Raw genomic sequence first — 27,440 nt, 5'->3', positions numbered from 1 at the left:
CAAAAGAATTGAATTGCTTCCTATATCCAGCACCAGAGTGTCAAGTGATGATTGCAAATGTAGGAACAATAAATTTCTCTGGAAAGTGCCATAATATCAAGCTATCCATGGGACAATATGTATTGACTAGCCCAATGCTTTCCATTCCGATGGGAGGTGATGATGTTGTACTAGGAGTCTAATGGCTACAATCCTTGGGTACAATAGCTTTTAATTTTCAAGAACTTTTCATCAAATTTTCTACGGAAGGAAAGGAAGTTGAATTAAGGGGTATTGCAGGGAAACCAGGAAATATAATCAGCTCTAATGGCATGACAAAGCTTCTAAAAAAGGAGCAAAGAGGTGTAATTGCACAATTATGTTCGCTAGATGTTTCCACATTGGAATCATCTATTTCTCCAGATCTCCAAAAAGTCTTGGACAATCATTCCAAGGTATTTGAGACTCCAAAAGGTCTCCCACCTATGTGTGATCATGATCATGATATTCATCTGATTCCAAGAAGTGTTCCTCCAAACATCAAGCCGTACAGATATCCCTATGTCCAAAAAAGTGAAATTGAACGTATGGTTGCAGAAATGCTAGAGGCTGGTATAATTCAACCGAGTCAAAGTTCTTTCTCAGCTCCAGTAGTATTGGTGCACAAGAAGGATGGATCATGGCGCATGTGTCCGGATTATAGGGAGCTCAACAAGCTCACTATTAAAGATAAGTTCCCCATTCCTGTTATTGATGAATTACTGGATGAATTGCATGGATCAATTTACTTCACCAAGTTGGATCTTCATTCGGGATATCATCAAATCAGAATGAAGATTGAAGACATTCTGAAAACGGCATTTAGAACTCATGAGGGTCATTATGAATTTTTGGTCATGCCTTTTGGCCTTACCAATGCACCTTCAACATTTCAAGGTTTGATGAATTCAATTTTCAAACCATTCCTTAGAAAATTTGTGTTAGTATTTTTTGATGATATACTAATCTACAGCAAGTCTTGGAAGGATCATGTTGAACATCTTGAAAGGGTGCTACAACTATTGGAGGAGAAACAATTATATGCAAAAAGATCCAAATGTTTCTTTGGAGTCCAGGAGGTGGAATATTTGGGTCATATTGTATCTCATGAAGGAGTTAAGGTAGACCCTAGCAAAATTAAAGCCATTAAGGAATGGAAAATTCCCACATCCATAAAGCATCTGCGAGGATTTCTTGGGTTGACAGGGTATTATCGCAAGTTTGTTAAGAATTATGGGAGAATAGCAGCACCTCTAACAACATTATTGAAGAAAGATTCATTTTCATGGACTCCGGAAGCAACAGAGGCCTTTGAACATCTTAAAGAGGCAATGTGCCAAGCACCGGTCTTAGCTACACCGGACTTCACAAAAACCTTTATTGTGGAATGTGATGCTTCAGGAAATGGAATTGGTGTTGTTCTAATGCAAGATGAAAGACCCATTGCTTTTGAAAGTCATCCAATCAAGGGAAAGTTTTTAAGCAAAGCTATTTATGAGAAGGAAATGTTGGCAATACTCCATGCACTTAAGAAATGCCGACCCTACCTAATGGGAAGACACTTCAAGGTAAAAACAGATCATGATAGCCTTAAATACTTTTTAGAACAAATATTATCCTCTGAAGAGCAACAAAAGTGGGTCACAAAGATGTTGGGTTATGACTTTGAAATCATCTACAAAAAAGGGAAGCAAAATGTGGTGGTAGATGCACTCTCAAGAAAGGATGAGGATGTGGAAGCATTGTTGTGTGCCATTTCTATTATCCAACCAGATTGGATAAACGAAGCAAGGGAGGAATGGAAGAATGACGAAGAAGTGTGGGCACTTATTCGAAAGCTACAACAAGATTCCAGTACTTCTGATACATTTAGCTGGCAAAATGATTCGTTATGGTACAAAGATCGCTTATACCTCTGTAAGAATTCCCAGCTAAAACAAAAGATTCTTATGGAATTGCACACTTCTCCCTTAGGAGGGCACTCAGGATTTTTAAAAACTTACCACAGGGTTAAGAAGGAATTTTTTTGGGATGGCCTTAAATTAGATATTCAAAAGTTTGAGGTGGAATGTTTGGTTTGCCAGCAAAATAAAGTTGAAACAATTAAGACACCGGTCTATTACAACCTTTATCCATTCCAAGCCAACGTTGGGAGGAGGTTTCAATGGATTTTATCACAAGTTTACCCAAGTCTGAGGGAAAGAGTGTCATCATGGTGGTAGTTGACAGACTTACCAAGTATGCACACTTTTGTGCATTATCACATCCATTTAAAGCCAGTACAGTTTCTACTGCATTTATGGAAACAGTTCAAAAGCTACATGGAAATCCAAAGATTATTGTAAGTGACAGAGATCCCATTTTCACTGGAAATTTTTGGACAAAATTATTTTCTTGTCTTGGTACTCAGTTAGCTCATAGCTCATCTTATCATCCTCAATCTGATGGGAAAACTGAGATAGTAAACAAATGTTTGGAAGGATATCTTCGTTGCTTTGTATCTGATAAACAGACACAATGGGTCAAATGGTTGCCTCTGGCTGAATGGTGGTATAACACTTCCTTCCATACAGCAACAAAAATGACCACATTTATGGCACTTTATGGGTATCAACCACCATCCATCACATCATATTTAAGAGAAAATTCTAAGTTTCAGGCAGTGGAACATCACATCGAACATCAACAACAAGTCCTCCAACTCTTAAAGGATAACCTCGTGTTGGCACAAAATAGAATGAAACAACAGGCAGATCAACATCGCAGTGAAAGATGTTTTGATGTAGGTGATTGGGTATTCCTACGACTACAACCATATAAGAAAATTTCCCTAAAGCAAGCTAAGAAGGATAATAAATTATCACCAAAGTATTATGGTCCGTACAAGGTGTTGCAAAAGATTAGTACTATGGCATACAAATTGGAGCTTCCTGCAGCTTCTCGATTGCACCCAGTTTTCCATGTTTCATGTTTAAAGAAGGTTATAGGTGACAAGCTCCCAATTCAAACAATATTTCCAGAACTTGACGAGGAAGGAAAAATTATATTGGAACTGGAAGCAGTCACAGAAACAAGAACTCGACAGCTACGAAATCGATCAATTTCAGAGTATCTTATCAAGTGGAAGAACTTATCCGCTGAAGATTCCACATGGGAGGATGAGAATTTTATGCAGAAGTATCTAGAACTGCTCAAGCGTTGAGGACAACACTTTTTTGAAGGAGAGGGGCATGTTTGGTCCCTATAATACTAGTGATTACCCCATTACTATTGTAGTTATACCCCTTATTTATATTGTTGTGCCCCTATTACCCCCATATTGTTATTTCTGTGCCCCATAGAATCCCTCTATTGTTATTTTTGTGGCTTTATATTATTATTGTTAGGTCGGCTGGATTATATTGTGACTCCTTAGACTCCTATATATAGAAAGGAGGTTTTGTCATTTGTATCATCCAAGAATTGTTCATTTATGTAATGTAAAGGAGGTTCCCCCTCGAAGAGGCTGAATTCTAAGGCGTTGATCTATCTTTTCTATCTATTCTTGAGCTGGTTTCTCAAAAGGAGATCTTTGTGTGGAATAATGTTTGGCTCAGTTGTAGGCATGCTGCACATAACACAAATGTTCATCCCAAAGCTTGGATGCTTACTGCAATATCCCCTGAGCAACTAGATCACTGTCTTGTTGACTACTTCTATCTGGCCATCGGTTTGTGGATGGAAAGTTGTGCTTTTCATCAGTTTGGTGTCCATCAGTTCCCACAGACCTGGCCAAAACTTCCCCACAAATCGCGTGTCTTGATCAAATATAATAGAAGTGGGTAATCCAAAATGAACCCATACATGCTGAAAGAATAAGTTTGTAGTTTGTTTACCTGTAATCTATTTATTACATGGTATCAAAATACACATTTTACTGAACCAATCCACAACAACATATAGATAATCATGACCTTTCTTAGATTTAGGCAGTCCTCCAACAAAGTCCATGGAAACACTTTCCCAAGGATGAGAAGGAACTGGCAATGGAGTGTACAAGCCTAGTTTCCTATTGTTGGGCTTGCTTTTAGCACACATAGTACACCCTCTTACATATCTAGAAACTGTCTCGTTCATTTTTGACGAATAGCAAAATCTTTGCAGTTGTCCAACTGTTTTACTTACGCCAAAGTGACCTGATATTAAAGAAGTGTGTGCCTCTCGTATTATATTTACTCTTTCAGTTTGTGGAATGCATAGCTTTCCACAATGATATAGGAGTCAGTCCCTAACATGGTAATCCAATTCTTCAGTTCATTTGCCTTGACTTAAAGATGCATATACATGTTTAAAATCTATATCTTGATCATATTGTTCAATGTAGCTCTCATGCAATATTGAGTTATGCTTAAGTATAGTAGATGCATTTATAATAGGTCTAGATAGCATATTTGCAACTTTATTATGTATGCCCTTTTTATATCTGATGACTAAATGAAACTGTTGTAGGAACCCCATCCACCTATAGTGCCTTGATTGCTGCACCTTATTTTGGGAGTGTAGATATTGAAGTGGTTGATGATCAATATGTATAACTGTTTCTTCGCCCATTAAGTAATGTTTCCACTTTTTCACACTCTGTACTAATGCATACAATTCTTTATAAGTTATGTGAGATAGTTAACTACTGCAGAATTGAATGTCTCAAAATGATAACATATGGGTTTACCATGTTGTATCAACATTGCTCCCATGGCATAATCACTAGCATCCATTTCGATCTCAAATGGTCTTTGAAGATCAGGCAGTGCTAGTATTGGTGTTATACTAATCTTTTCTTTCAAGGTGTCGAAGGATTTCTACTATTTGCCTCCCCACTGAAACACCTTGTTCAATCCTGTTAAAGCATGTAAGGGAGCTGCAATTAAGGAAAAGTTAGAAATGAACTTTCTCCAATATTGTGCTGCTATATGCAAGAAGCTCCTAACTTCTGTAGCAGATTTGGGTTTAGGCCAGTTTACAGTGACTGCCACCTTAGAGGGATCTATTTTCAATTCACCACCCCCTACTATATGTCCCAAATAATTCAAATATGTTTTGCCAAATTCACATTTTGAGAGTTTAACATAAATTTTTTCTTTTCTCAAAACATCTAATGTCTGCTAAACATGCTTTAAATGTTCTTCCCGCATTTTGCTAAATATAAGAATGTCATCCAGATATACAATAACAAAATCATCAAGAAAAGGTCTGAGTACATCATTCATTATTCTCATGAAAGTAGCAAGAGCATTAGTTAAGCCAAAAGGCATAACCAGCCACGCATACAATCCCTGCTTTGTTTTGAAAGCAATCTTCCATGCATCTTGTTCTGGCAACTCTGACCTGGTGATATCCACTATGCAAGTCTAACTTGGAAAAATAAACAGCTTCTTTCAACTGATCTAATAGATCATCTACGCAAGGAAGGGGATGACGATTTTTTATTGTTGTCTTATTCAATGCAAAATGTAATCAATGCACATTCTCCACGATCCATCTTTCTTTCTCACCAAAATGATTGGAGATCCACATGGTGATGTGGAAGGTCTGATGAACCCCTTCTCGAGCAACTCCTGCACCTGCTTCTTGATTTCTGCATTCTCTAAAGCGGACAACCTGTGCATTCCAATGTTAGGCAATGTAAGCATCTTGCTGCAAATTAATATCATGCACTATTTCCTTTTTGGGTGGCAGACCTTTAGGTTCTTGAAACAAGATATCATACTCTGAAACAACTTTTTCTAAATCAGCTTGCTGTTTAGCATCACAACCCTCAAATACATTGGTTTTATCAGTTTCCTTTCCTTTTACCACCATCATTAAAAATTGTTTCAATGGATTTTATCACAGGTTTACCCAAGTCTGAGGGAAAGAGTGTCATCATGGTGGTAGTTGACAGACTTACCAAGTATGCACACTTTTGTGCATTATCACATCCATTTAAAGCCAGTACAGTTTCTACTGCATTTATGGAAACAGTTCAAAAGCTACATGGAAATCCAAAGATTATTGTAAGTGACAGAGATCCCATTTTCACTGGAAATTTTTGGACAAAATTATTTTCTTGTCTTGGTACTCAGTTAGCTCATAGCTCATCTTATCATCCTCAATCTGATGGGAAAACTGAGATAGTAAACAAATGTTTGGAAGGATATCTTCGTTGCTTTGTATCTGATAAACAGACACAATCTTCAAATGGTTGCCTCTGGCTGAATGGTGGTATAACACTTCCTTCCATACAGCAACAAAAATGACCACATTTATGGCACTTTATGGGTATCAACCACCATCCATTACATCATATTTAAGAGAAAATTCTAAGTTTCAGGCAGTGGAACATCACATCGAACATCAACAACAAGTCCTCCAACTCTTAAAGGATAACCTCGTGTTGGCACAAAATAGAATGAAACAACAGGCAGATCAACATCGCAGTGAAAGATGTTTTGATGTAGGTGATTGGGTATTCCTACGACTACAACCATATAAGAAATTTCCCTAAAGCAAGCTAAGAAGGATAATAAATTATCACCAAAGTATTATGGTCCGTACAAGGTGTTGCAAAAGATTAGTACTATGGCATACAAATTGGAGCTTCCTGCAACTTCTCGATTGCACCCAGTTTTCCATGTTTCATGTTTAAAGAAGGTTATAGGTGACAAGCTCCCAATTCAAACAATATTTCCAGAACTTGACGAGGAAGGAAAAATTATATTGGAACTGGAAGCAGTCACAGAAACAAGAACTCGACAGCTACGAAATCGATCAATTTCAGAGTATCTTATCAAGTGGAAGAACTTATCCGCTGAAGATTCCACATGGGAGGATGAGAATTTTATGCAGAAGTATCTAGAACTGCTCAAGCGTTGAGGACAACACTTTTTTGAAGGAGAGGGGCATGTTTGGTCCCTATAATACTAGTGATTACCCCATTACTATTGTAGTTATACCCCTTATTTATATTGTTGTGCCCCTATTACCCCCATATTGTTATTTCTGTGCCCCATAGAATCCCTCTATTGTTATTTTTGTGGCTTTATATTATTATTGTTAGGTCGGCTGGATTATATTGTGACTCCTTACACTCCTATATATAGAAAGGAGGTTTTGTCATTTGTATCATCCAAGAATTGTTCATTTATGTAATGTAAAGGAGGTTTCCCCCTCGAAGAGGCTGAATTCTAAGGCGTTGATCTATCTTTTCTATCTATTCTTGAGCTGGTTTCTCAAAAGGAGATCTTTGTGTAGAATAATGTTTGGCTCAGTTGTAGGCATGCTGCACATAACACAAATGTTCATCCCAAAGCTTGGGATGCTTACTGCAATATCCCCTGAGCAACTAGATCACTGTCTTGTTGACTACTTCTATCTGGCCATCGGTTTGTGGATGGAAAGTTGTGCTTTTCATCAGTTTGGTGTCCATCAGTTCCCACAGACCTGGCCAAAACTTCCCCACAAATCGCGTGTCTTGATCAAATATAATAGAAGTGGGTAATCCAAAATGAACCCATACATGCTGAAAGAATAAGTTTGTAGTTTGTTTACCTGTAATCTATTTATTACATGGTATCAAAATACACATTTTACTGAACCAATCCACAACAACATATAGATAATCATGACCTTTCTTAGATTTAGGCAGTCCTCCAACAAAGTCCATGGAAACACTTTCCCAAGGATGAGAAGGAACTGGCAATGGAGTGTACAAGCCTAGTTCCTATTGTTGGGCTTGCTTTTAGCACACATAGTACACCCTCTTACATATCTAGAAACTTTCTCGTTCATTTTTGACGAATAGCAAAATCTTTGCAGTTGTCCAACTATTTTACTTACGCCAAAGTGACCTGATATTAAAGAAGTGTGTGCCTCTCGTATTATATTTACTCTTTCAGTTTGTGGAATGCATAGCTTTCCACAATGATATAGGAGTCAGTCCCTAACATGGTAATCCAATTCTTCAGTTCATTTGCCTTGACTTAAAGATGCATATACATGTTTAAAATCTATATCTTGATCATATTGTTCAATGTAGCTCTCATGCAATATTGAGTTATGCTTAAGTATAGTAGATGCATTTATAATAGGTCTAGATAGCATATTTGCAACTTTATTATGTATGCCCTTTTTATATCTGATGACTAAATGAAACTGTTGTAGGAACCCCATCCACCTATAGTGCCTTGATTGTTGCACCTTATTTTGGGAGTGTAGATATTGAAGTGGTTGATGATCAATATGTATAACTGTTTCTTCGCCCATTAAGTAATGTTTCCACTTTTTCACACTCTGTACTAATGCATACAATTCTTTATCATATGTGAGATAGTTAACTACTGCAGAATTGAATGTCTCAAAATGATAACATATGGGTTTACCATGTTGTATCAACATTGCTCCCATGGCATAATCACTAGCATCCATTTCGATCTCAAATGGTCTTTGAAGATCAGGCAGTGCTAGTATTGGTGTTATACTAATCTTTTCTTTCAAGGTGTCGAAGGATTTCTACTATTTGCCTCCCCACTGAAACACCTTGTTCAATCCTGTTAAAGCATGTAAGGGAGCTGCAATTAAGGAAAAGTTAGAAATGAACTTTCTCCAATATTGTGCTGCTCCTAAGAAGCTCCTAACTTCTGTAGCAGATTTGGGTTTAGGCCAGTTTACAGTGACTGCCACCTTAGAGGGATCTATTTTCAATTCACCACCCCCTACTATATGTCCCAAATAATTCAAAGATGTTTTGCCAAATTCACATTTTGAGAGTTTAACATAAATTTTTTCTTTTCTCAAAACATCTAATGTCTGCTAAACATGCTTTAAATGTTCTTCCCACATTTTGCTAAATATAAGAATGTCATCCAGATATACAATAACAAAATCATCAAGAAAAGGTCTGAGTACATCATTCATTATTCTCATGAAAGTAGCAAGAGCATTAGTTAAGCCAAAAGGCATAACCAGCCACGCATACAATCCCTGCTTTGTTTTGAAAGCAATCTTCCATGCATCTTGTTCTACAACTCTGACCTGGTGATATCCACTATGCATGTCTAACTTGGAAAAATAAACAGCTTCTTTCAACTGATCTAATAGATCATCTACGCAAGGAAGGGGATAACGATTTTTTATTGTTGTCTTATTCAATGCTCCGTAATCAATGCACATTCTCCACGATCCATCTTTCTTTCTCACCGAAATGATTGGAGATCCACATGGTGATGTGCTAGGTCTGATGAACCCCTTCTCGAGCAACTCCTGCACCTGCTTCTTGATTTCTGCATTCTCTAAAGCGGACAACCTGTGCATTCCAATGTTAGGCAATGGAGCATCTTGCTGCAAATTAATATCATGCACTATTTCCTTTTTGGGTGGCAGACCTTTAGGTTCTTGAAACAAGATATCATACTCTGAAACAACTTTTTCTAAATCAGCTTGCTGTTTAGCATCACAACCCTCAAATACATTGGTTTTATCAGGTTTCCTTTCCTTTTACCACCATCATTAAAAATTGTTTGCATCAATTTACAATTCGTTTCATCTGCCCTGAGTTTATGAGAGTATAATTATTCTTGAGCTTATGAGCTCTTAAAAAGTATTGGATTCCATATTTAACGACTATAAACTTTTTCTCAGCTCTATAGAAAATAGCTTTTCTATCATACAAGTAAGGACTTCCTAAAAAAATTCCACATATATCCAGAGGAACTATATCTAACTCAACCTCATCTACAAATGCTGACCCAAAAGAAAACTTAAGTTTGCATTGTCTAGTCACTTGTAGTTGTGCCTTATCACTTAACCAACCTAATGGGTATGGTTTCCTGTGAGGTGTAGTGAGTAATCCCAACTTCTTTACAATTGCTTCAGAAATTAAATTTACTTGTGAGCCACTATCATACAAAGTATCAATCTTTTGATGCTTTGAAATAACTCGAATATGGAAAATCTCATGTCTTTTTCTCTCATTTTCTTCATCATTAGTAGATTGTGTAGAATTACTAGTAGATGCTTCAGAATTCTTACCTTTTATACCTGTGGCTGCAATGGTTGTTTCATCTCCTAAGTCCTACCCCAAATATTTCTAAATAGCTGCAACAACCTTCTTCTTCTTGCCCTCGAACTTCTTAGGTCTTAGCTCCAGATGTAGAATCCAATAGTGCTCATCATCATGCGCATCCTTCTCACAATGAGTGCATGAATACTTGCTTTTCTGTGCAGTATTGGCCTTCCTCTCTTTGCATTTCTATTTTCTTTTCTCATTATTCTTGCTTGCAATGGGCTTAGATGATCCTCTAACCTCTAGGTTCCCATTCTTTCCTCTAGCTTCTAGATGCGTAGCTTGAACAGATACCTCATCTATACTAGTGGGATTAAACATGAGGATAGTGTGCCTCATGTAGCTATGTAGACCACCGATGTACCTCAACAGAGTCTCATGTGAGTCTAATGAGATCCTAGAATCAAAGCTCTCTTTCTAAATTCTTGGGTGTAACTTTGTACACTTTGCCCTTTCAATTGGCGAAGAGTTTCCCAGCTCATCCTAGCTTGCTACATGTAGGCCAGTTGATAGAACTGCTTTTTGGTTGCAGAAATAAATTCACTCCTAATAGAAAGAGTCTTACGATGTCTCTTCATGTCAGCTTGGGTCTTGACTTCCCACCAAACCAAGGCAGTGCCCCCAAGGCGTAGGCTAGCCAACTGAATCTTGCTCTTATCTGAGTCGATACTCTTCACTCTGCAATAAACATCAATTTGTCTGATCCAATTGTCTAGGTTTTCTACATTCAACTCTCCATCATATATTGGTAAATCAAATTTAACATCTAGTTTAATCAAGGATGTCTTCTTTTTATGTTCAGGGCTATTAGGAGGTGTGAGAAAGTTTTCTTCTTTCCCATTGACTTTTGAGTGGTCATGGAGGAGAGACTCTTCTTATCCTTTATTTTGTTTGGAGATTGATGAATCTTCATCTTTATGTTTTCTAAAGTCCTTATACATTTCCTCTACCATGGATCTCATGGCTAGGAAACTATGTATAAATTGAGGGTCTAGGCCCACGGAACCTTCCTTCGAGATTTTCTTCTGAGGATAGACTCTTCCAATTTCAGGATTAATTTCAACCAACTCTCCTTCCCCTAATTTGAGCTTCGATCTAGTTAGCATTCAAAAGCTAAATCCAACACCTTAACAACCTATAGATCTAATACCACTTGATCTGAAATCACCCCTACGTGACCTCAGGAAATTAATGAAGGTATTACAGACTCATGTGCTAGTGTGTGTGTCTATGTTATCTTAGGCAACAGATCGATAAGATTGCAAAATACACAGACACTTGAAACAATAAGAGATCATAGTAAGAAAAACACAAACACAAAAAAATTTAATAAGGAGTTCACCGAATCCTCCTGGGCTACATCTCCTGGTCCAGCCTTCCGTGATGGCCTTTTTATTATGTCTTTAAAATAGAGTCTTACAATAAGGAGCTCAATATGAGTCTCACTTGACAGAGGATGATCAGTAGGATGGCACTTGGAATTCCCAAGTCCTTAGAGTTCACAGACTCTGTCTGCTCGATGCTGCCCTTACGCTGATGGTGAGCTCGGTTTCTCTGTCCTCTGCAATTTTGCCTCTTTTTTTGTGTCTCTCGGCCTTCGACTTCTTCACTGCTTCACTGTTGCATTGTCTCTGTCAGCTCGTGGCTTTAAAGCTAGTTCGTTCCCCCGAATGTTCATTTCTTCTTCCTGACTCTCTGGATTGCCTGCCTCTATCCGCTGGGACTCCTCTGCCCTGCGTCATCATCACTGTGTAATGCTTCGTAGAGAGGTGGCCACCTGTCTCTTTGTGAAATGAGTGTCAGTTCTTCCTAAATGGTTTTTTTTTTTCCGTTATTTCCCAGATGCCTGTGAAACGGATCCTTCTGTCGACTCATCGGTCAAATCGAACTTCAAATATTATGCGCCACAATTTATTTCACCCTCGAGTCTGGTCATCCATCGGGTTGAACCTTCGTCTTTGATTTGGAGCCTCCAAGGGGGCGAAACAGCATTATCAAGCCAAATATTCCCTTTTAAAAAATCAGAGGATATACGCTACTTCAGTTAGTAAAACCCATGTATATACGTAACTATGTAGAAGGAAACCCGCGTATACAATGCAAACTTATGACTTACTTTATTTTTCAGATGTTGATTATTAATGTGTATCTGAGTGAAATAAATAGTAACCAGACCAGTAAAATAGAACAGAAGACAGTCACACACAAGAACACAAGATATAAGGTGGAAACCCAATGTGGGTGAAAACCACCTGCTGCAATTTGTCTCTATATTTCTTTAATTAGAAACTTCCTTTTACAGTGTACTGTTGCAGTCCTTTACCAGTACGCAGGCTACAACCTGCAGAGAGCTACAATCCTCTCTTGTTTTCCAACTTCTCCTCGAAGGGAGCTACAACCCCCTTAGCTCTTGTACTAGCCAAGATACTAATACGTAGGTGCTGGCCTACTGAAGGCTACAACCTTCTCTTTCTTCCAGGGACCATGTTTCCTAAATTTTTAGACTGGATCCATGAACATCAATCAATCATCAAGATTTCTACTTCAACCAATCTCCTTTCCACCAAACAAAACTGATTCACAATAAACACTTCTCTGACAGCTGTACCCAGAACACAGCAACAGTAACCATATACCAAATTCTAAAACCAGAACACTGCAGCAATAAACAGAGGTAGCTAGATCACAATAAAATATGTATACGCTACTTAAACAACCAGAAACCTGCGTGCATACGCTCCTGTGTGTGGAGCAACCTGCGTATATGCAGTTTTCTTTTACTGAACCTGCGTGTATACGCGCCTTCGCTTCACTGAACCTGAGTATAGATCTATAAAGGAGAATTTAATCTCTCAAACAGTCAAATGCTAAATAACCCAGATTATCAGATTTATAGATCAAGTGTGCGCCTCACAGAACAGATCAAAATCATGCAAAGATACTATCATTTAAGCTTTAAAGATTATGACCCATCAATAGATCTTATCCTTCTTTATGTGCTTAGGTTCCTCCTTCATTCAGATCCAGATCTGCACCATAACCACAATCACAAAAGTTTCAGATCTAGCACATGTTAGATATTCAATTGATTCCAAAGATGCTTTGCCAAATGATCTCCTTCCTCTTTTATAGTCTTAGGCCTTTCTCAATACCACGGTCCAAAACCATAATAACACAATACCACGGACCCAATACTTGGGATCAACACTTCTGACGAGATACCATGGTCCAAAACCATAGGTTCAAATACCAAGGACTAACTACCACGGACCAAAGGTAAGTTTTCCAACATATACGCGCTTTTCCTTGCGTGAAAGTGCATGTATACGCATACGCGCCTTTGTAACGTCTAACCCACGTGTATACGCATCTTCGTCTAGATGAACCTGCGTATATGTCTTTTCCTTCATTCTGAAAGCCTGAACTGAGATCTGTTATCAAAGAGAGTTGCCATCAAGGACAACACCTGTGCCATAGCTCCAAACCTGTGCCATAATGCCAACAATCTCCCCCTTTGGACTTGATGGAAACCCCAAGATCCTCAAAGTCATTCTCCCCCTTTGTCATCAAGGGCAAAGGGTTGTGCTCCCCCTGAGTACATGCTAAAATCTCTGCCCTGCTGTGCTGACCATGCTCCCCTTGACTATAGGCAAGATCTGCAAAAAATATGTTCTTCAAGAAGAACCATGACTTATACATCATAAAAGACCTTCCTATCACCAAAAGACTCAATACATACATCAATCACCCAACCAAGTGGGGATACATCAGAAATTTACATATGACAACCAAGTTCATTAAATGTTCATCCCAGGCATAGTGAGGAAACCAAAATAGGCCGTTACATGACCTTGACACCATAAAAGAGATACCACAAAAGAGATACATGACATAGAGATGAAATACTTATGAAAGTCACCAATAATTGATAGCAGCAGCATCTGTCAATCACCATTCAGATCAGCAACCAAGATTTCCTTCTGTTCTCCCTCTGCCTTTGTTCCACCTGAACTCAACAACAGCTTAGAACCAAAAGCTTCTAAGATAATGCCAACAATGCATCATTAGAAGTTTATCTGCTCCCCCTGAACCTGTGTCGGATGGTCTATGTCAGACCCATATAAGAATATCTTCAACCAGAGCTTGTCCCTACTGATATCCATCAAACCTCTATATACGCGACTGTCTCTGCACAAACCGGCATATGTACGCGGATCCTCCACATGCAACGTGCATACACCCATTTTTCTCTGAACCAGACAAGATTTTACAACAAGATGATGCATCAACTACCCCCAGCTTCTGTCTGAGGTATTCAAAAGTTTCCCTGGGCAGTGATTTAGTGAGAATATCAGCAACTTGTTCCTTATAAGGAACATACTCCAATTTGACCTTTTGTTCCAACACTTGTTCCCGGAGAAAGTGATACTTGATCGGTATGTGCTTGGTCTTTGAATGCATGACTGGGTTCTTTGAAATGTTGATTGCACTTGTATTATCACATAAGATGGAGATAGGTGGTGTACAAGTGATTTGAAAATCCGGCAAGGTCTACATCATCCAAAGGAGTTGAGTGCAGTAAGATGCAGTAGCCACATATTCTGCTTCAGCTGTAGATAAAGCAATCGAACTCTGTTTCTTGCTGAACCAAGATACTAATCTGGAACCCATGAAGAATGCACCACCACTTGTGCTCTTCCTGTCATCCACGCTTCCGGCCCAATCTGCATCTGTATAAGGATGAAGTGTGAGATCTGTATCTCTAGGATACCGTAAGCCATAGTTTTGAGTTCCTTGAAGGTACTTGAAGATTCTCTTAACTGCCTGAAGATGAGTTTCCTTAGGATTTGCTTGAAATCTTCCAACTATTCCCACTGCATGCATGATGCCTGGTCGGGTACCTGTCAAATAAAGTAGACTTCCAATCATAGATCTATAGGTTGGTTGATGCACTGCTACTGATTCATCATTTGCACTGAGGCTGCATCCTGTAACCATGGGGGTACATACTGGTTTTGCATCTTCCATGCCATATTTCTTCAATATCTGATTGAGATACTTGGTTTGAGACAAAAAGATACCGCCTTCATTTTGTTGGATTTGCAATCCAAGAAAATATGTAAGTTCTCCAAGCAAAGACATTTCGAATTCTTTTTGCATCACCAAGGCAAAGCTTTGACTCATAGCTTCTTCATTGCTGCCAAAGATAATATCATCTACATACACAACAAGTATTAGCAATTTGTCATTTTCAATTTTTATATAAAGATTGCTATCTGCTAATCCTTTTGAAAAACCTTGTTGATGAAGGTATTTGTCCAAACGATAGTACCAAGCCCTTGGAGCTTGTTTAAGACCGTAGAGGGCCTTCTTAAGTCTGCATACAAGATTTGGATCATTCCCAAGAATGAAACCATCTAGTTGCTCAATGTACACTTCTTCTTCTAAGTCTCCATTCAGAAAGGCTGATTTCACATCCATTTGAAATACTTTGAATTTTTGAAAGCTTTAGAGAGCAAGGAACATTCGGATGGCCTCAAGTCTAGCAACGAGAGAAAAAGTTTCTTCAAAGTCTATTCCTTCTTGTTGAGCATACCCTTTATAGACAAATCTGGCCTTGTTTCTAATAACTTCCCCATTTTCATTCAACTTGTTCTTCAAGATCCATTTTGTTCCTATGACATTCTTATCCTTGGTCTAGGGACCAACTCCCAAGTGTTGTTCTTTTCGATCTGCTCAAGTTCTTCATCCATTGCCTTGACCCAACATTCATCTTTGCATGCCTCTTTTACATTTTGTGGCTCAGTGGAGGAGAGCAAAGCCAAATAGCTTGATGCTTTTGCAATTGTTCTTCTTGTTTGTATACCTGCCTCTTTCTGCCCCAAAATTTGAGATTCTGGATGATTCTTCTGAACATACTTGGGTGGAGTCTTCTCTTCTATCCTTATCTGTTCCTCTGGTGCCTCTTGAGATTCTTCTTCATCATCAGTCTGATTTGGAGAGTAGTCTTCATCCTCTTCGATATTTTCATAATTTACTTGCCTAGGAATGTATCCTTTTTCATCAACCACTACATCAATGCTTTCAACAATTCTTCCAAGTCTTTTATTGTAACACTTATATGCTTTGCTATGGGGAGAATAACCAAGGAGAATGCCTTAATCTGCTCTAGGTTCAAGTTTGCCAAGTTGTTCATCATTATTCTTAATATAGCATTTGCTTCCAAAAATTTTGAAATGCTTTACCGAAGGAGTCTCACCATACCAAAGCTCATGAGGAGTTTGAGTGTTGTTCACTCAGACATTTGTTTTGTTGAGAATAACAACCACAGCAAATGCAGCTTCACCCCAGAAGGTTGTGGGAGTTCTAGACTCATCAAGCATAGCACGAGCCATTTGTTGGGCCGTTCTGTTCATCCTTTCCACCACTCCATTTTGCTGAGGAGTCCTAGCTGTAGAGAATTCCCTTCTTATTCCATGTTCTTCACAGAAATCAAAAAATTCATTTGAGGTAAACTCCCCACCTCTGTCAGACCTGAGGCACTTAATTTTTTGATCTGGTTCGTTTTTAGCCAAGGCTTTGAAGGATTTGAATTTTTCGAATGCTTCATCTTGCGCTTCATAAGTCCTAACCAAACCATCCTGGAGAAGTCGTCAATGAATAATATAAAGTATTCTTCTCCTCGAGGTGACCTTGTCCTAAATGGACCACATACATCTGTATGGACTAGTTCAAGAGGCCTGCTGGCTGATCCTTCCTTCTCAGGGAAGTTGGTTCTGGTTTGCTTACCAAACTGACATGATTTTCATATGGTGTTGTCTGGAATTTTGATATCTGGAAGACCACGAACTGCCTGGTATTTGCATGCTTTCCTTATTTGTGAAAAGCTTAGATGCCCCAACCTCCGGTGCCATAACCAGTGTTCATCATCCTTGCTCAAATAGCATTGTTGTTGTCCTTCTTCAAATATGTATAAGTTATTTGGAGTTCTTCTGCCTTTGATCACTATTTTTCCTGTATCAAGATCACGAACACTACATCCATTTGATCGAAATATTACCTCGGTTCCTTGATCGCACATCTGACTGACACTCAGAAGATTATGCTTCAAACCATCAACATACAAAACATTTCCAGCTTTGACCTTTTCTTTCAACTGAGCAGTGCCTTTTCCTTTTATGACTGTAGGGGTATCATTTCCAAATGAAACTTTCTTTCCCTTTTCTAAAACACTATATGATTCAAGTTTTTCTTTATCACATGTCATATGCTTCGAACATCCACTGTCGATGTACCATTGATTTTCCTATCCTTCTGCATATAAAGCTATCCCACATCTTTCTCGTTGTGGTTCCTTCATTCTCCAGGTTCTGGCACTTGAGTTTTGTTCCTTCTGAATTGTCTTCCCAAACTTGCTCCTGCATTCAAAATCTTCATGACCAAAGTTATTACAAATAGAACATTCAATTTCATTTTCAAGGGCCGAAAAGTTGTTATAGGTCCTTTTAGTGATTCCAGTCATACTTCTTTGTTTTTGAGATTCTCTAGTCATGATTGTCTTATAGGCAACACATTGAGCAGCTTTGTGGCCAAAGTTATGGCATGAGAAACACTGGCCATTGAAGAAACTCCTGTGATTATCAAATCTACTAGCCAAATGATTGTAGTTCCTATTGGCATCCATTCTTGAGGCAAATTGAGAAGGTTTTACCTGTGGCTGGTTGTAGCTTCTGTTTGTCCTTAAAGTAGATTGTCCCCGATTTTCCTGATAGTCTTTGTTCATTCTTGAGGAAAATTGTCCCTGATTTACCTGATGATTTCTATTAGGCCTTTGCTCACTCCTCCTTGCTGCATCAAGATAACTTTTGGAAGTGGATGCTTGTGATGCTTCTCCATTGTATCTCATCCAGAGTTTCAGATCCCTTAACGAATTTAAGATTAAGAGCTTTTGTTTTCTCAATCTCTTTTCTAAGACCAACAATTTCACATTCCAATTTTTCATGATTTTTTTCCCTTTCAGCCAGTTGACATTGTAGAGAATCAATAATCATATTTTTCTCTTCTAAATAGACTTTGAGTTTAGATATTACTTCATGAAAACCTTCTTCAACTATAGCATCCATGTAATCATCATCTTCAAAAGCCATTAAAAGTTTATAATTATTTCCTCGTTCATCTTCATCACTATTTGATAGTCCATCACTATCTTCATGAGTGTAATAGCTTTTCTTATTTGCATTCTGTTTCTTGTTCCATCTAACAGGTTCGTTGCCCTTGTCAATCTTATCCTTATGAGGACATTTGGTAGCATAGTGACCTACTCTTCCACAAGCAAAGAATTTGAAAGGTAGCGTACCTCAGAATCTTCCAGCACCCCGTTGAAGGTTCTTGACATAATTTCATTCTTCTTCTTCTTCTGACACATGTCCTGATTCATAGTAGTCTCCTTTGCCTAAAGCCTTGAAAGCAGCTTCTCTCCTGTCTGATGGCCCTCCTTTCCTGATTTCATAAGCAGTTAGAATTCCGTGCAATTGTGGCATTGTAAGATTTCGTAGATTCTCTTTTTCTTCTATTGCAGAAACTTTAGATTCAAACCTAGGGGACAAAGATCTTAGAACTTTTTCAACCACAACGGCCTCTTTTATTTCTTCTCCCAAATTTTTCATACAATTAACAATCTCATCTACACGAAGGAAATAGTTAGCCACACTTTCATCATTATGCATTTTGAGATTTTCATACTGAATTCTGAGGGTTTGAAGTTTTGCTTATTTTACCTGATCATCTCCTTCATAGCTCACTACAATCTTGTCCCATATTTATTTTGCGGATTTATACTGCATAACCTTGACAAATTCTGATTGAGATAGACATCCTAATAGAGTATTGACCTCCTTTGCATTTGTTTCATATTTCTTCTTCTCAGCCGGATCTGTAGGAGTTGCTGATGGAAAAGTATACCCTGTATCTATGATATCCCATACCTCTGTGCCAAGAGATTGAAGATAGGCAGTAACTCTTACCTTCCAATATACGAAGTGTGTCCCATCAAAAATTGGTGGCCTGATTGATGCTTCCCTCTCGTAGTTGCTCATGATGAAAGATCTTCCTTCAAGCGATCAAGCTTCTTCTGAAGGACCTGCTTTGATACCAATTGTTGGAAATAATACTGAGAGGGGGTTGAATCAGTATTATCAAGCCAAATATTCCCTTTTAAAAAATCAGAGGATATACACTACTTCGGTTAGTAAAACCTGCGTATATACGCAACTATGTAGAAGGAAACCTGCGTATACAATGCAAACTTATGATTTACTTTATCTTTAAGATGTTGATTATTAATTTGTGTATCTGAGTGAAATAAACAGTAACCAGACCAGTAAAACAGAACAGAAGACAGTCAAACACAAGAACACAAGATATAAGGTGGAAACCCAATGTGGGTGAAAACCACCTGCTGCAATTCGTCTCTATCTTTCTTTAATTAGAAACTTCCTTTTACAATGTACTGGTGAAGTCCTTTACCAGTAAGCAGGCTACAACCTACAGAGAGCTACAACCGTCTCTCATTTTCCAGCTTCTCCTAGAAGGGAGCTAAAACCCCCTTAGCTCTTCTACTAGCCAAGATACTAGTACGTAGGTGCTGGCCTACTGAAGGCTATAACCTTCTCTTTCTTCCAGGGACCACGTTTCATAAATTTTCAGACTGGATCCATGAACATCAATAAATAATCAAGATTTCTGCTTCAACCAATCTCCTTTCCACCAAACAAAACTGATTCACAATAAACACTTCTCTAACAGTTGTACCCAGAACACAACAATAGTAACCATATACCAAATTCTGAACCCAGAACACTGCAGCAACAAACAGAGGCAGCTAGATCACAATAAAATATGTATACGCTACTTAAACAACCTAAAACCTGCGTGCATATGCTCCTGTGTGTGGAGCAACCTGCGTATACGCAGTTTTCCTTTACTGAACCTGTGTGTATACGCGCCTTCGCTTCACTGAACCTGCGTACAGATCTATAAAGGAGAATTTACTCTTTCAAACAGTCAAATGCTAAATAACCCAGATTATCAGATTTATAGATCAAGTGTGTGCCTCACAGAACAGATCAAAATCATAAAAAGATACTATCATTTAAGCTTTAAAGATTATGACCCATCAATAGATCTTATCCTTCTTTATGCGCTTAGGTTCCTCCTTCATTCGGATCTAGATCTGCACCATAACCCCAATCACAAAAGTTTCAGATCTAGCACATGTTAGATATTCAATTGATTCCAAAAATGCTTTGCCAAATGATCTCCTTCCTCTTTTATAGTCTTAGGCCTTTCTCAATACCACGGTCCAAAACCATAATAACACAATACCATGGGCCCAATACTTGGGATCAACACTTCTGACGAGATACCATGGTCCAAAACCATAGGTTCAAATACCAAGGACTAACTACCACGGACCAAAGGTAAGTTTTCCAACATATACACGCTTTTCCTTGCGTGAAAGTGTGTGTATACGCATACGCACCTTTGTAATGTCTAACCCACGTGTATACGCATTTTCGTCTAGATGAACCTGCGTATATATCTTTTCCTTCATTCTGAAATCCTGAACTGAGATCTGTTATCAAAGAGAGTTGCCATTAAGGACAACCCCTGTGCCATAGCTCCAAACCTGTGCCATAATGCCAACATTATATCCAAGTGAAATACTTAGGATGCAAGCCTTTACGACATAATTGTCAACTACAATCAAAAGATGCAATATCCCATGGGAGTGTTTCTAATGCATGATATTTTGATAGAGTAGCTTGATTAATGTAATAAAGTTTGCTAGAGATGCCTCTAGGAGATGTGTCAATGTTCTTTTAATAAGATATGAGAAAGAAAGAAACAACAACAAATGCAAGAGAAAAGGTGACACATGCAATATTGAAAGCAAGAGAAAGAAAAACTTGAAAAAGAAAGAGCAAGAAAAAATTAGACATGCTAAAGAAAAAGTGACACATGTGAAAGCAAAAGCGGAAAGTGAGAAACTCACCTGAAATATGGTGTATTTTAAACCAAAAGTGAGCAAAGCAAAAGATAAATGTGAAATGAGCTATTGACTAGACTCTTGATATAGGGAGAGAAAACATGCAATTAGGGTCACGGTTTGTGAGTGCATTAGTGCATGTCAGAAAATTGTGAGTCAAGAGTGATTTGAATTCCATTAATAAGTGTGAAAATACTTACTTGAAGAATTGTTCTCTCACTGTCAACAAGAAGTGTGCACTAACTATCATTTAGGAGTGCATAGTGATTGTCTATAGAGGATGCCTTTACACTGTCATTGGGGACTGCACAATCACTGTCACTAGAGACTAAAAAATCACTACTAGCAAGGATTGTGCAATAACTATCAATTATGGGTGAATACTGACTCTTAGAAAGGAGTATGTAATAATTATTGTCAAAGAGTGCACAACACTGTCACTAAGACCTACACTTAGGCTATATTATAAAGTGTGCATGTGAAGAGAACAACACTTAGACTTATGAATGCCTGGAAGATGCAACTTAGGATTTTTAGAATAATATGTTAACACTTAGAAAAATAAGACAAAGAATGACTTTAATGGCCCAAAACAGTAGTTTGCGTGATGATTAATTGGCTTCAAAATTTGAATGAGGGCAAAATTTTGGAGGGGGTTGTATAAGCTACAACACGTGGTGACACACTAGGAGAATGCTAACTTCTCTGTTTAGGTATAATTTTAACTACAAGGTATAGCCTTTAGGAATTATTGTCTCATCTTATAGATTAACCCAGCTTCCTTACTTAGCCCAATTTTAGATGTAGACTCTCATGTGCATCTTATTGAATTAACACTCTTAATAAAATTAGTCAAACTTCAATTGTTTCGATTAGGGAGTAGTATTATGAGTGTTGGGAGTTTAATATAGTTAGAGTTTTAATGTCATATTTGGTGTTTCTTCATTTCCAGCAGGCCTATTTAGTACCCAAACGGAGTCGATTCAGGGAATCACAAGAATTACTTCCCTGCCATCGAGCATTTTTAGTACCCTGATAAAGTTCCTTACTTCACCTCTCTGTTCAGGAAGCATTTCTCTTCTTTCAACCTTTATTTATTTTATTACTTTATGTGTATTATCATTTTATTGATGTTTATTTAACCAAGGGTGGAAGAGGGATCTCAACTTATGTGGACAAGATATATTAGTTAGCACATGAGATCCTCTATCATCCAAAGATAAATATGTGTTGATTTGAGAGGTTTTATAAATGTTGTATACATTTTTGATGGATATGCACTCTAAACCTTATTTCAATACAAGGCAATTGCAGGAATCATTAGCTCTATCTTAAGGATTAAGAAGATTAACTTGAAAACACTAAAAATGCCTTAGGAATGTGCTTATATCTAATTAAACAATAGCAAGGAAAGAATCATGTGGGAGAATCATAATCTGACCTGCTTCAGGGACCTCATCAGGATTGTGAGAACCTAAAATAAGCATTAGAGAAATTTGAAGTGCCTCAAATCCCTGAGAAATTCTTGAACATGCAAATATTAGATTATTAAAGTTAAAAGGAATGGTTAGGTCAACATCTGTGTGAGGATGGAAATCAGTAGTTATCTACACAAGAACATTGTTACTCAAATGGAAACTACTAAAAGAAATAATTTCGTCGATAATTTAACCATCATCAAACCAATTACACAATAAATGCTCAAGAACTAAATTAATTTCTTCTTCATCACACACAGCTTCATCACCATGTGTTGACTTGAGATTTGGCTCATCAAATCATCAATTTGAAGAGAATGGCACATTTTTTCCATTAGTTGTTTCATTACATGCATTAAGGGATAAAGGAGGGTGAGAAGAAGAAATTTCGGTAAGAAATTATTCAATGATCATATCAGATTCTAGATCAAAACCCTATATATCCAAATTTATTTAACAAATCAAGAAATTAATGGATGTATTTTCGCACTCATCACCATGTATATTAGTGGAGTTATTGTCATCACGGTGATGGTTTCCTAATCCTTCATTTTGATGAAGGGCTCAAATTTCACTTGAATGAACACCAAGATCACAAGATTCTTGATAGACTAAGGATGTGGAAGCATCGTATGGAAATAGAGGAATTTGAAAAAGAGAAGAAATATAGAATGTTTCTTCATCATTTTTCTCCTTTACTTGTGATATGTGACCACCTTGTGCTTGATTACCATTTGGACTAGCAAATTGAAAATTGATAGTATCCGAAGTAATTGTTGGTGAAATGATTTGATCATGTGAATCAAGGTGCAAAGAGCGATGAGATGTAACTGATAAATGTGGAAAGGTATCCCTTGAAAGGGAAATGATTTAAATCAAATAAAATTCAAGATTAAATATTATGCGCATTAATGTCATCTTGAGAAACCTTCACATTAAGTTCTATGAATGTGCCAAAAAATTGGAAGTTCTTCTGGATAAGATCTTGATCATTAAAAGTAGGTGAAGGTGTAAGAAACAAATCGGGAACTTGATTTTTGGATTTCCCAACTTCAACAATGGCATCAGGGACTATATTGTTTGGTAATGAAAAAGGAGGATGAGAAGGGACAAAAGAGGACAAGGCTCCTCCTCTAGGATTTGAGGTTCCTCGTCACTGGGAAAAGTTAAAAAAATGAACTTTGGGATATGATTCATTTAATTTGTAATCTGGAGATTGCTATCATTATAAGATGACACATTATTAACAGGGAATTTCAATTCAAAATTATTCAAAGATATTTGAACCAAATACTAAAACTTTTCACCCATAAAATCCTAATCCACATCTTCTTTAGAAAATTCATAGTAAAGGCGAATAAATATATCAAAAAAATTGCCCAATGATTCATCAAGTTTCATTCTAAGTTGATTGATCCTTTTATATACGTCTTGATAATCATACCTATAAAAATATTCACAAATCTTCTTAACAAGTTGTTCAATTGAATGAATAGAAGTTGTTGTTAATGTACACTATTGTTTGACATGACCTTCAAGGGTGAGGATGAATAATTTACAAGCAAGATCTTCACAAGTTACTTCATGAAAATCACAAAACTTAAGAAATTTAAGTGTATGTTCAGGTATGCATGTTTCATCCTCACCATAAAACTTTAATTGAAACAAGTTATGAATAAGTTCCATAGGGATTGTAATATTTTATCTATTAGAAAAGCATCTCAGGATTATGATTTGGGAATGAGCCATTCAATATGAAAGATTAAAAATAGACTCAACGAGCTCATCTTTTCATCTCACCCTTTTTCTAGCACCAAATATGTTGATGGTGTTGGATGCCACCAACACTAGGGGGTCTCTTACGTATGGAGTTCCCATTAGATCTCACACCATTTGGGATAGGAGCCCCATTCTGAAAATGGGCCTGACTACCATAATCTTAAAGATTTTTCTTGGCTGCAATATACAACATAAGAGATCATACACATACTTTCAGATAAGCAAGTAAGTTAGCCCTATGAAACATATAATTTCAATGTATACAAGGTTCTTCCACCAACAAAGTAAAATGAGTGAGCCTTTAAGATAAAGGCAATAGTACCATTCTAGTAAAGACACATGAGAGCACAAAAGAATCGTTAGTTGGTCTAAAAAATAGTTCACAAAGTAACAATGATCATGAAACAAAGTAATAACACACATTCAACAAAATGTATACCAAAGACAATGAAATAGTTCATTTTTATTTAGTACATATGAACAAAAATATATATCATAAACATTAAAAGAATAGTCTTACAGCATCAATGATACATGCAAGAAAGTGCGCCAGCTCTAAGGGCTTCAAATATTAAGTGAATGTTCCAAGATATACGATTACAATGATGAATCACTAGCCCCAACAGTGGAACATTAATCCATCACTTTCCCTTCCAAAGAATGATCTTGTCTCCTATGCTAAGCTGGAGAATCCAATGTTAAAATTCATTTTATTAAGTTAAGATGGTTTATTTATAATAAATGAAGTGACCTTTCACCTCCCATGTGATTCTTGACATTCCTCATGAATCTTGAGCTCCCATATGACTTTTGAGCTTCTACATGACCTTTGAGCTCTTACATGACTCTTGGAATTCCTATTAACACTTCACATTCCATGTGTAACCCTTGGGGTTCCACACAATTTTACATTTTCTTATTTTTGGAAATTAAAAAATTATTTTCCACCAATTGTGGAAAAATGCATGGAACAAGATAGACTCTTGTGTTCACATTTGAGAAGTTACAATTTAGCGACTATGACATGAGACTTCATTGTAATATTTCAATGCGAAGTTCTTTCTTTGTTTTTTTTATACAACACTTCATAATAAATCTGAAATGTACTTCAACTTCACCCTCCAAAGGATATGGATGTAGTGTTAGAACCTGCTAAGTCAACATGAGTTGTCATCTGTCTGTCGTAGTCCAAGGTTCCTTTACTCCTGCATGATAACAACTTTGTGTCTTATCTCCAAAAGTGTCCTTTTGAAACCCCTTCTTGATCACTTCATTGAAAATTCTTTTCCATTTTAGGATGATAGCACTTGAAAACTCATGACAAGACAATATCAGTCCCAAAATCACCTATTGTATCTTATGCACATGTAATATGCTAACTGTGATGGGATAGTATGCAATTACTAAGAGAGAGGCTTTAGGTATTGCATAGGTTTTCATTTCAAGGGCCCAGGGGTGGGCCTATTTTCCATTGGGATTTTACAATGTCCAATGAAGGGAAGGCTCATGAAGGTTTTGCATAGAGGGAAAGTTGAGGAGACAAGGTGACAAGATTTCTCACTGAGGGCGTGCAATGTGGAATGATAGAGAAGGAGTTTCTTGTTCTTGAGAAGGATTCCGATGCAAGGGGATAAAACATGCCTTACTATCCACTAGGAGTGCACAATGCAAAACACAATTCAGGGATGATCAAGGCTTTACGTAGTGGGAAAGTGTAAGAATAAGGGGTTGAGCAACTATGATCTAGAGATGCACAATGCATAATGAGAAGAGAGTTGTCCTCAAAATGGGCACAAAGGGAAAGTGTAATAAACAAGAGGATCATAACTAAGGCTTGGGAGTTCACAATGCACTCATCACTTGGATGAAGGTCAAAGGTGTTCATAACTTGTGCATGATGTGAGGACAATCAATAACTCCAAAATTGACTAAGTGTTAGATTGATAAAACAAGAGAGAGAAAGTAAGAGCATTCAAATAGGTATTGGAGATGATCACACACCCATACACAATAAAGAACATGACAAGAATATACATAATACCCGAATCCAAAATGTTGATCCGAATTGGGTCATTATATTATTTTTCATTCATCTCAATTCATTCATAGTGGAAAAAGTGGAGGAATTAGCTCATTGGAGTGTTTTTACCGGCGAGACCTAGTCTGGAAAAATGGGGTTCGAAACCTTCCAGGAGTGTTTTGAGGCATCAACCCAAATTTTTCAAGGATAAAAATTTTCTTCTTTAGCATCAAACCTTTTCATTATATTCTACACTCAGATATATTTCCAACGACGCAAGAAGCACATCAATTAGAGTATGCATGCAAAATTTATGCCACTCGTAAATTGACCTTCCTATTTTCACCACCATGGTTCAAGAAGATGTCGTGTCAGCCCCAATTACTCATGTAAAAGGGTCTAGCCATATGTTTTTGATGTAAAAGAATATAGCAGCCTATTTTGATGTGTTATTACCAGGCACTAGCAAGAAGAGGCATTCCATTCTTTCGAGAGTATTTTGTTCCATAAATGAGCAATGATAGCCAAGAGAGATAGGAGGTAGAGAACACATAGAGGATTTGTGCATTGTACCAGCCCACGGACCACAATCATTACTTCTTTGTACATGCAACCTTATTTTCCGAACAAAGGAAGAGAAAGAAACGACCTCACCTTCCAACTAGGATATCTCCCGAAAGGATTTCCCAAGAGCATATCTTATGTCTTATGTGTGTGTGAGCTTATTTTTTTGTTATCTACTTTTCTACATTATTTCCATTCCCATGAATGCACAAATTACAGTTTAATTTATAGATATAGAGGTTTAATAAAACTGTAATAGTGTAGAAATACATAATTTTTAATATAATATTATCAAATATGTTGTGACGAATTATCTAGCGGAATATCCACACTAGTTTATGGATCACATGTATTCATTCAAGTGACAATAAAATGACACTTAAATCAAAGTGCGACAATTAGGATCCAAGTCTTTACGACACAAGTTTCGACTACAATCAAGAGATGCGCTTTTCC

This window comes from Pinus tabuliformis, chromosome J (genome assembly GCF_031772625.1).
Source record: "Pinus tabuliformis cultivar Carrire ecotype Pingquan chromosome J, CPIR1, whole genome shotgun sequence".
Taxonomy (NCBI): Eukaryota; Viridiplantae; Streptophyta; class Pinopsida; order Pinales; family Pinaceae; genus Pinus; species Pinus tabuliformis.
Note: the sequence above shows the minus strand (reverse complement) of the source record.